The following is an 11,676-nucleotide window of genomic DNA, read 5'->3' on the forward strand; positions in this document are numbered from 1 at the left end:
CGTCCGAGACTCTTTTATAAATTCAGTACTTCAACTTCCTACGGAATACTTAGACTGTGCTAATAAAAATAAACAAGATATGGTTCATATATATTTGTTAGTAGAAAAAAGTTAGGGCAAACATTTACGTAACACGTTAGTATTGCAAAAGAAATGGAAATAAAAAATATGAGGGGGTAGGGGAGGGGGTTTTTGTTTGATGTATTCCAGTTATTACGTTAAATGTCTAGAGTCCTTCGGCATGTAGTGGCGCCATTTGATAAAACATTAATTTTACGTTTTGGTTTTATATTTAAGTCCAAGGTCCACAGTCCGAAGTCCGAAGACCAAAGTCCCAAGTCCAAAGTTCGTTAGTCGTCCGTTTAGTCAAGTTATCTTACTCACGTGGGTTTGGTAGGATAGGTCGAGTAAGGGATCGTCCAACCCTTAGGGCTCGGCAAGGTGTACAACTGGATTTACAACTTTTGGTGATTAGGATTTTAGGTTATTTAGTTGGTTTAAGTAATTTAACGATAATGCAAATAACGTAAAATAATAACGGTGATTTCGACGTAAATAAACAAAGATAGAAAAACAGGGAGAGGGTTAATCATACTCATGCAAGAATCATTTTTCAACAGTTTATATTACCACATCACTACAGCTCTAATTCATCTCGAGTTCATAGACAAACCCGAGACAACGTCGAGTATCGATCCCTAGCGAAATTCCCGCATCTCTGAGTTGCATCGCACTAGCATAAGGAGTTGAACTAATATTTCATCTTTGGAATATCATTTCAGCTCCTGGTTCGATTCTACATCAGCTGGACAAATTGGAGAGCTGTCTGACACCAAAGAGTCGCGCGCAAGACATTTTTGGTCTCTTATGAGACTGTTCTGGAGCATCAGCACTCCAAATTTGTACAGTCTCAATCATTTTGGGACCGGATGTATAATCTACATCTAATTCCTAAGTAGTGATTCTAGAACATTAAAGTGTCAATCCGGATTCTCACACGAGCAGCATAACCCTCCCCCTGAGGGGGGGGGGGGATTAGCTCATGGTTATTGGAGGAATAATTAAACTTGTTGTATACAATAAATAAGTACATGCAGGACAGAAATTAAACTTGAAAAGAAATGACTTTTATTAAGGAGAAATAACTTACAGTATTGAAGCTGCTGGAAGAGAAAATGACGGAATATAAAGTGCCTACTGGAATGAAGCTATAGACGATAAACTAAGATAACTAACTAATGAGCAAGGCTAAAGCATAAAATGCTGAAGGAGAAATATTGAAGACCCCCCTCACATATATATAGGATGGTCTCCCCTCGTGAAGCCTTTTAATCTATTTCGTCCTTTTGTTAAATTGAATCCTTCAAAACTTTGAAATACAAAGTTTTGTCTTGACCTTATTTACTTTGCTTTTTTGTCTTTTTCTTATTTGTATTTGGTCCAAAGTTTTGTTTACGAAACAAAACTTTCAATTAATGTTTTGTCCCTTTCCTCAATTCAATTCAAACATTGAATTGATATTAATACGTGTCTTTTCCTATTGCAAGGTGGCACAAAATTGTGACCATCACTTGCCACCTACCTTTTCCTGTAAAAGTACGAAAATATAATTATTACATGATTATTAAACACATAATTGATCAAAATGTTATGTCTCTCGGGGTTTAATATTACAGTTTTGGGTGCTTATCAGGACGTTATTCCAAAAGTTTCATAAACGGACCTGCCATTTCATTTCATAACATTGTTCATAGCATGCACATATATTTTTAGATGATTTGATTATTATGCGTGTATTAGCTTAGGTTTCAAAATCATTGTTCTTATTATATTGTTATAGAGATGTATAGATATCTGAGATTAAATAGGAAATTTTATTTTTATCTCTTAGTCGATGTAGTATAAATGAAGTTTGTGAGTACCTTATCTGGAAAACTCTCACGAGGTTATAACTCGTCCATTAGGGAATTCCTAGTGGTTTAACTCATTATTGCAAATGGTTAATGCAATCGCACTCTGCGAAACGAGATTAGTTAGGACCACATTCTTAGCCACTTATTTGTTTTTATTTCTCATCTTTGCTTGAGGACAAGCAAAATGCTGTTTGGGGTGGTGTGATAAACACCAAAAAATGTAGTTTAAATCCCTTAATAGTACTCTATTTAGGGCAATTATGTTTATAATAAATAAGAGTTAGTATTGTTTACGTGTTTTTATGCATTTCAGGACTTGAAGTTGATTAGGTGACTAAAAACACCACTTTTGCATGGAAAATAAGTCAAGATGATTGCCATGGAAGTTCTATATTTAAAGCCTAATAATCATGGAGAAATGCCTTTTTCAAGCCTAGTCAAAGCTGGGAAGTCAAAGTCAATCCGGGTAGAAAAAAGACAGAAAAGTCAACAGAACTTCAACAGGTCGTATCTTTGGACTCGGGCCTCGAAATTGGGCCTACTATATATCAAAACAACCGGCTCGGAATCAGATTTCCAATGGACCCTACCTTGCCCCCAATTAAAGGTATTAAAGTAGATGAAAAGTGCACGAAAGTAATTTCCAGTAGCTGTGGCCATTTTAGACTTAACCTAATAGACTTTGAGCTCACTTTAGAGTCCCAAAGTCCCTTTTTAGCCCATGCACGAAAATGTAATCCTGACCCTCTCCTATATAAAGAGGGTTAAGGCTAAACACTACATCTCCTTATTTACCTCTTCTAGCAAACCCTTAGTTTAATTTAGGTTTATGTTTTCTTTAGTTTATAATTAAGTTTAGCAATTGTAGCCTCTATTATTTTCCATCAATAAAAAGCTTTAGATTAATTTCAATAATTGTTATTTACATTATGTCTTATTATTATTGTTTAATTAGCATGATTCCTATGACGCTAGGCTAAACCTTCATTAGATGAGATTTATGTAGCCATGTGAGGATGAGTAGCTAGTAGTTTTTATTGTGTTGCATAAGAGAACGTCAAGTTCTTCGTTATGAGTAACTAGAGATAGAGCTCATAATTGAGAATTAGAGTATAGAGCCACCACCAAAGAGATTTGTGGTGGAGCTATACTCTCATGCTAGTGATTAACAAAGCGATTCAATACTAACTAATTGTAAATCGAATCGCATGGCGGATTAAACCCCTTTTAATACCTTTATTCATTCTCTCAATTCACTATTTTCACCTCATATCTTCTACTTTGACTCTTATTAGTGAAACATATTTGCAATCTAGATTCGCATTCAAGTAGTGTACGAATTAGAGTTTGGTGAAGACGACTACTCCCATTTATCTCACATAATTTAGAGAGTATTTATCTACTGTTTTTCCACCATAATTTACTATTCACGACATCATGTATCTACTATTCATTCATTAAAGTTCAAATCCATTAATATCAGTACCCATATTGGTAAATTTTCATCCTAATTGAGAATTTGATCGTGCCAACATAAAATGGTCTCTAATTCCACAATTAAACACCTCAACCACCTCAACTCTGATACAGTCATACAATGGACACTGCTAGGGTTGTCAATGGGTTTCGATAACCCGATAACAGACCCGAACCAAACTGATAAAAAATGGTTTGGGTTTTGGTAATTTGGTTTATAGTATACTGATAAGCACCCAAAACTGTAATACTAAACCTCGTAGAGACATAGTGTTTTGGTTAATTATGTGTTTAATAATTATAAAATAATTATATTTTCGTACTTTTGCAAGTTTTTGCCGTTAACATGAATATGGTGATAAAACATGCATCAAAGTACAGGAATACTGGAATACTTGAAGTCTTCCCACTCAGCCCCAGTGAAGCCCAACAAAGCCTGACTAGAGCCGAAGTTTCCAAAGGAACAAAACCAGTGCAGAACGAGTCCACATGTAAAGAAGTAGCAAACTTCCAAAGCTCACATCTTTCAAACCTAGATGTCGACTTCGGCTAGTGAACTGCCAGAGCAACCAGAGCGATGAACTCTATGCAAAGACAGAAAGTTGTAAAAACGCCAAAATCAGCACCACCACAGGACACACCACGTGGACCCACTCTGCGGGCCCAAAAGGCATGATGAGTCAACATAGGCAAGTGGCAAGTGATGGTCACAATTTTGTGCCACCTTGAAAAAGTAAAAGACAAATCAATTCAATGTTTGAATTGATTTTTCTAAAGGACAAAATTAATACCTAATAGGAAAAGACGGATCAATTCAATGTTTGTATTACAAAGTTTTGAGGTTAGCAAATTGAATGAAAACAAAACATTTTAATGAGGGGGCTTCACGTGAAGGGTCTAAAGGCTATATATATGAGAAGGGGTCTTCAACTTATTAGTTTTAAGTTTTAGTTTTTAGTTTAGACTATAGTCTGTAGCTTTTATATTCTGGATGTTAGTTTCATTCTGTATTTTCTCCTTCCAGTAGTTTTCCAAGCTTCAGTACTGTAAGTCCTTCTTCTTAATAAAAGTCATTTCTTTTCAAGTTTGATTCCTGTTATGCATTTACTTATTTATTGTATACAGCAAGCTCAATTATTCATCTAATGACCATGAGCTAAACCCCTCCCCCCTCTCAGGGCGAGGGTTATGATGCTCGTGTGAGGATCCGGATTGACATTTTAATGTTCTAGAATCACTACTTAGGAATTAGGTGTAGATTATACATCCGGTCCCAAATGATTTAGACTGTCCAAGTTTGGAGTGCTGATGCTCCAGAACAGTCTCGCGAGAGACCCAAAATATCTCGCGCGCGACTCTATGGTGTCAGACAGCTCTTTGATTTGTCCAACTGATATAGAATCGAACAAAAAGCTGAAATGATATTCCAGAGATAAAATATTAGTTCAACTACTTATGTTAGTGAGATGCGCTCAGAGATGCGTGCATCTTGCTAGAGATCAATACTCGATGTCGTCTCGGGTTTGTCTATGCACTCGAGACGGATTAGAGCTATAGTGATGTGGTAGTATAACTGTTGAAACTGATTCTTGCATGAGTACGGTTAACTCTTTTCCTATTTCTCTATCTCTGTTTATTTACATAGAAATCAATTGCTATTATTTTACGTTACTCACATTACCGTTAAATTACTTAAACCAACTAAATAACATAAAATCCTACTCACCATAAGTTGTAAATCCAGTTGTAAACCTTGCCGAGCCCAAAGGTATGGATGATCCCTTACTCGACCTATCTTACAAACCCACGTGAGTAAGGTAACTTGACTAAACGGACGACTAATGGACTTTGGACTGCGGACTTCGGACTATGGACTATCGGACTTAAGTAAACCAAAACCACAAAATACCGTTTATCATCTACCGAACCGATACAATATTGGTTTGGTTTCGGGTTTGCCCTCCACCGAACCCGAACCGATAAGATGACATTTTAGTAATATTTATGATTAATTTTGTATAGGTTTTATTAACTGTGTGGCTAAAATTAATCTATTTGATTTAAGATTTAATTAATTGATTTTATGGCATCATCTCTTTAATTTAACGACCTTTCTATCTTGGCATGTCTAAACTTGAATTCATGGGATTAATTAATTGAAAAAAAAAAAACGTATATAGTATGCTACGTGTTGCTTCTTTGTACTATCTACTTACTCAGTTTTGTCTATTACTGCACAAGAAGAAGGTACTACCACAACACAGTTATGCAGTGCCCAGTTGAGGTAGTCCTTACCTAAACACAAAGATCAAACTCTTTTTGAGATATGGTCTTCTCCATATATATTGGATGCTGTGTTTGGTAATAACTACCTATGTATACATTGGAGAATTATAGATTTGAATTAATTTAACTAAAAGTCAATACACATCAATCAAGGATGTAGTATATACCTATATGCATGACTGGCTATTTATAAGGACTTCCAATGTGAAATTATTTGATGCAACTAATGAAGTGAGTGGAGCGAACGTTTTTGGGCCGGGTGGGGGGTACGTGGCCCAAAATATAGTTTGGTTGATTTCTGTCTGTCCTTATTCTCGCACAAACACTTATGCTAATTTCTCCTCACTCGTTCTCTAGTGCTAGGAACTCGTTCCCTCTTTCTCTTTCTCTCGCGTCAGGAACTCATGCCCTCTTCTCTTTCTTCTCACTCGATAACTCCTCTATCTCAACTCAGATACATGTACATGCCTTTTTTTCATTTCTCAATGTCTGCCTTGATCAAGTTTTCAATTTTCTCATCTCAACTCCACTCACTTCTCATCTCAACAACTTTTGCGACTTGATTATTGTTACAGGTTCCCCCTTCACACATTGGCTATTTTATTGTCTCACAACCCACCGTCTGCTCGCAAAAGGTACTCAACTGGCTTTTTCTTTTTTGTTTTGTTCTTGGGGTCCCCCTTTACCCCCAAATTATTTATTCGGCACAAATTGGCCCCCCTTTTACCCTGGTTTCTATCAAGAAAAGAAATGCGTGTCATTACTCTTTTTAGTACTTGAATAGTATTTTTTTTCTTTCGCTTTTGTCTTCAATTTGTTAACTTCTCTTACCATTCTCTTACCATTGGTGAGATGATTTCTTTGTTTTTCGACACATTTTGCTCTATTTGTAAACTTTATAGTGGTTCGTACTCTATGATTTTGTGGTCAGTTGATAATGTGTTATGTGGAATCTACTGAATTTGTGCTCACCAGGTTTTTGCTGAGGCAAGTAGGGGTCTTCTGAGTGACTTATATGTTGTTGGTGCATTGGTTGATGCATTTGACAAGTTTGGGTTGCTCAAGACAACAAATATTATTTTTAGAGAGATGGGGGTCAATGAATGGATGAGTAGAAGCAACATAAATTTGTCGACGACAAATATCATGATTGACTTATATGTTGTTGGTGCATTGGTTGATGTGTTTGCCAAGTTTAGGTTGCTCAAGACATCAAATATTATTTTTAGAGAGATGGTGGTCAATGAATGGATGAGTAGAAGCAACATAAATTTGTCGAGAGATAAGGGACTTGGTTAGGATACATTATGATTCTTATGTGGTTCTTTTAAATTGTGATTCAGAGAGATTCAGTAGTTAGAAATCGGTTAAATGATGTTAAGGTTTTTGAAGCTATAGTTTCTATACGATATAAGTCAGGCTTGTAGCTAGCTGTAGTAGAAAGACTTGACGGAAAGAACCGGTTGGGTTTGTCCCACCAAGGGAATCCCGACCCCCACGTATTTCTTGATTTGTTACCGACAATCAGCGTAGGGGGAGTGCCCCATTACCCCCCATGCAACAATGTAAGACTTTATATGAACTGTCGCTATCGGGGACTATCAGGATTCAGTATTTAGTCGGGGAGTTACCTCAGACGGTGGGGTGCATGTAGGAGCACAATCCTTATTCTTTATCTATCTTGTACTTCTATTTAGGGAAGATCAGGAGAAAGAAACCATAGGATGATACAGTCCCCTGTAGGCTTTGTCTTTTATTATTATTAGATGAAAAAAAAAATGCTCAGTGTAAGCTCGTTTTGTTTTTCTTTTTTATTTTTTTTTATCGGTAAGCGAGGTTTTTAGAGAGGTCCCCTACCCCTTATTATTAATAAAATAAAAATCTTGTTACATTATCACATAATGTTTACCCCGAGCATCATCATAAATTATTTTCTTGACATCTTCAGAAAATGAGCTCAGGATTAACTCTATATAACTAACAGTAGGGACATTACTAGCTAAAGCATGCATTGGCTAGTTTTTCAGTTTCCCTATACACATGAATAATATTAAAAAGCTCACATGATTCCTTCATGTGTCTGTTACATTCTCACATAATGTTTACCCTGAGCATCATCATAGATGATTTTCTTGACATCTTCAAAAAATGAGCTCGAGATTAACTCTATATAAATAACCGTAGGGATATTACTAGCTAAAGTATCGGCTAGTTTTTCAATTTCCCTATACACATGAATAATATTAAAAAACTCATGCTTCCTTAGCTTCATGTGCTCATTAGTCCGGCCTTTTCATCTTCTCTGCTTGCCAAAGATGCTTGCTCTTCTTTGTGATAATGCAACTATTGCCAAGGCATTAGTTTGTACTATAATTTTCTTGCTGCCATGTCTTGATGCCATGCACATATCATGTGCCACTGCTTGCAGTTCAACTGGCGAGCCATGGCTTGCTGCTATACCCTCACCTTTGTCATTGCGTAGTGGTGCAGCCCAGCCACCCACTAATCCTTGTAGTGGCCCATTAATGTGGACCCCCGTTTCTCCCTTTTCCCACTTACTGAGCTGGTTTTCCTTCTTCTTGAACTAAGCCTCCAAGTTCCAAGTTTCTTCTAGCTGATGTGTACCCATCCATTTTATCTCTTCTTGCCACGAAATACCCAAAGATTTGTATCCCATTCTCTACCAATGCGTACTCCATACTGCCTCATTGCATGTATGAACAAAGTATTCTTTTGTTTCAGTCTCTCTCCAACTTAACCCACATAGATCATTTACTACTACTATCCACCAAGTAGTTGCCATCCTCCCGTTACATCCTATTTTTTTCATTAACAGAATTGCCTTGTTACAACCCCTCATATTCCAGCAGGCGAGGTGTCTCAGATGTTGAAAACCCCTCATCTTCTAGCAAGCACAATCAATCATTTATAGATATGAGGGTGTATAAACTGCCTCGTATTAGGTCATTCATCACTGCTGCTGCTGCTGCTGCCCTTTGTATTCCTTGTCAGAGTTTCTTTGCTTACTTCTATTCCTGGGTTCATGCCATCACTGATCACTGCATTCCTCCCTTCACTCTCATCATCATCCATAAATAAGTGCCTAAATATATTATCTCCATGCTGCAACAGTAGAAGTCTCTTTTTATCATTTTCCGCATCTTCCTTTGTTTGCTCTAATGGCAACATTCCATCTGCAACACTACCACATACTTCCAGTGCTCTTGTTAGCTATCACTCGAGTTCCTTCCTCATATGACTAATTATCCACACTTATGTTTCTAGCTTTGGAGCTATTTTTCCTTTTCGGAGATTGCCACCCATTGTCTTCATGAACTGCATGCACTTCATGTACTTATGGGTTAGTTTTCATAACTGCTTCAGTTGGTTTGTCCCTCGCAACCTCTCCTCTCGACATTGTGTTTGTAGTTTCAGCTTTGCTTTCTTTTTGAAGCCATACTTTCTTCATAGTCAATGCTGGAAATGGTTTTTTTTTTGGTAGTGTAGGTCCATATGCCCAAAAACCTTGCAAGCACTACAACATGGTGGTTTCGAATTGTACTCAAAGGATACCTAGCTTGTATGCTCTTATCTGATCTAACATAACATGAATGTTTTTTGGATAAGGGCACGATGCATCTATATATCTCTATGCACATTCTTGCATATGTTGTTCTAGCCATATTCTCTGTTAGTTGATCTATAAACATCGGTATTCCTATAGCCCTCCCCACCTGACTAAATCCATCCTTATTCCACATCTCCATTGGTAGTCCTTTCACTACAACCCAGATCGGTATCGTTCTCAAATTTAAAAGTAAACATAGTGTCCCCATACGATTTCATTGTGAAGTTCTTGAGCCCCCATGTTCTATTGACAACCTCCTTAACATACTTATAATTTAATCTTCTCCCCACGAAAGAGCCAACCACCAAATTTTTGAACTTTTTGTTATAAGCTATGAACTGCGCACTTGTGACATATATAATTGGCTTACCGTTCTCTATAGTTGGTGATACATAACTCAGCTCATCTTTTCCTGCTACTCTTTTATGTCCTTGTAGGTGCAATTTTTTTGTACCAAGTCTTTATGTTTTAAGGAAAATATTTAAGCTGCAAGAGGTATGCCTTCATTCAAATTTGTTCTAATCCCAATCCTAGAACAAATATTTAATTGGGCTTCATTCAAATTTTCATTGTTCTTATTAATCCATTTTTTTTTTAATTAATAAGTATTCATCATTTCTTGATCCACTAGAACAAATTATTTAATCAATTTTGTTAGTCTTTTTTGGTTCTAAGTCTTTATGTTTCTTGGAAAAATTTGAGTCGAAAGAGGTATGTTTTCATTCTAATTTGTTAATGATGTAAACCTTTTGATAGCTATGCCGCTATGGGACTCGAAAGTATATATTTAATATGTGTTTTCGATAATGGCTTTGTACGAGATGCTTGGATGATCTGGCATTAGTCGAGATATTCAAGTTCTTTGGTGTGATAAGTCCTAGTGTTGCAGTGATCTCATTTTTTAAACCGCTTATTTAACTGCTCTGGCATTCGTCGAGATGGTTAAGTAGTTGGGTCAATGAGAAGTATATTGTTTTAAATTTTCAGGTTATGACAGATTTTATATTTATGAAATGTCAAAAATATAGAGGTGACTGTCGATATTTTTATGAAAAGTCACGTACTTTAGGTATATAATTGTTCGAGCAAATTTTAGGGCGTTGGACTCAAAAATATATATTTAATATGTGTTTTCGGTAATGACTTTGTACGAAGTGCTTGATTGATCTGGCATTAGTCGAGACATTCAAGTTATTTGGTGTGCTAAGTCCCAGTGTTGTAGTGATCTCATTTTTTAAACCGCTTATTTAACTGCTCTGGCATTCGTCGAGATGGTTAAGTAGTTGGGTTAATTAATGAGAAGTATATTGTTTTAAATTTTCAGGTTATGACAAATTTTATATTTATAAAATGTCGAAAATACAGAGGAGACTCTGTCAAATTTTTTTTGAAAAGTCACGTACTTTAGGTATATAATTGTTCAAGTTTTGGGGCGTTGAACTCAATAGTATATATTTAATATGTGATTCTTAATTTTACTTGTAGCTTCTATTGATATATGCACTCGTCCTTTATTATGTGATTAGCGTAGGAGAATGCATATTGACATACCACAGGAGAATGCATATTGGCAGATGCGGCATACAAGCTTTCCAAAATATGCTTTGTGGGTTATTTCCTGTTATGGTTGAGCTCATGCTCCTGATGTAGATGACCACCTGTTGTCAAGAGTGGAATGGAGATATTTCAACGATAAATAGCTGAGAGCCATGCTCCTGGTTGTTCATGGGGGGAGTTCTAGCATTTCTATGGTGGGCATCTGCACCTCTTAAGGAGGAACTGAAAAGTTTGTTCCGTAAAAACTGTGATGAACCATAAGTCCATAACAAGGTTGACATGTTTTTTTTTTTTTATGCCAATTATCGTTGGTCGATTAGACTACTATACGGAGGTTCATTCTATTATCAGAATGTTGTGATTGTACAATGTAAACATACGTAGAATCAGATAACAATGCACTTGAATAAACATTTTTTATTAACGTTTTACTAATTCAAGAGTCCAAACACTTGTCCATTGAATCCACACACTTTAGCAACTGTACTAGAAATTGTGCACTTGTGCACCAGAATGTAAAATGCATTAAGGTATTTTTTCAATTGAACAAAATGTTACTGTAAAATATTTAATGAAAAACCCTTTTCTCTACTCACGCCCCACTACAATGCAGTATGCTAGTAATATATTTTTTTTAAAGTGGTCACCGCATTTTTATGAAATGTCTCTACAACGTAAGATTACTAAGATTAGTTACTAAAAATTTTCTCATTTGATGTGTACTTGAAGGTACGTCTACTCACTGACACATGCTCACCCAAAGTTCCATACCATGAGACTTTGAGGAAATTCAACAAGTGAGCAACCCTATTTCTG

Source organism: Coptis chinensis, chromosome 7 (genome assembly GCF_015680905.1).
Source record: "Coptis chinensis isolate HL-2020 chromosome 7, ASM1568090v1, whole genome shotgun sequence".
Classification (NCBI taxonomy): Eukaryota; Viridiplantae; Streptophyta; class Magnoliopsida; order Ranunculales; family Ranunculaceae; genus Coptis; species Coptis chinensis.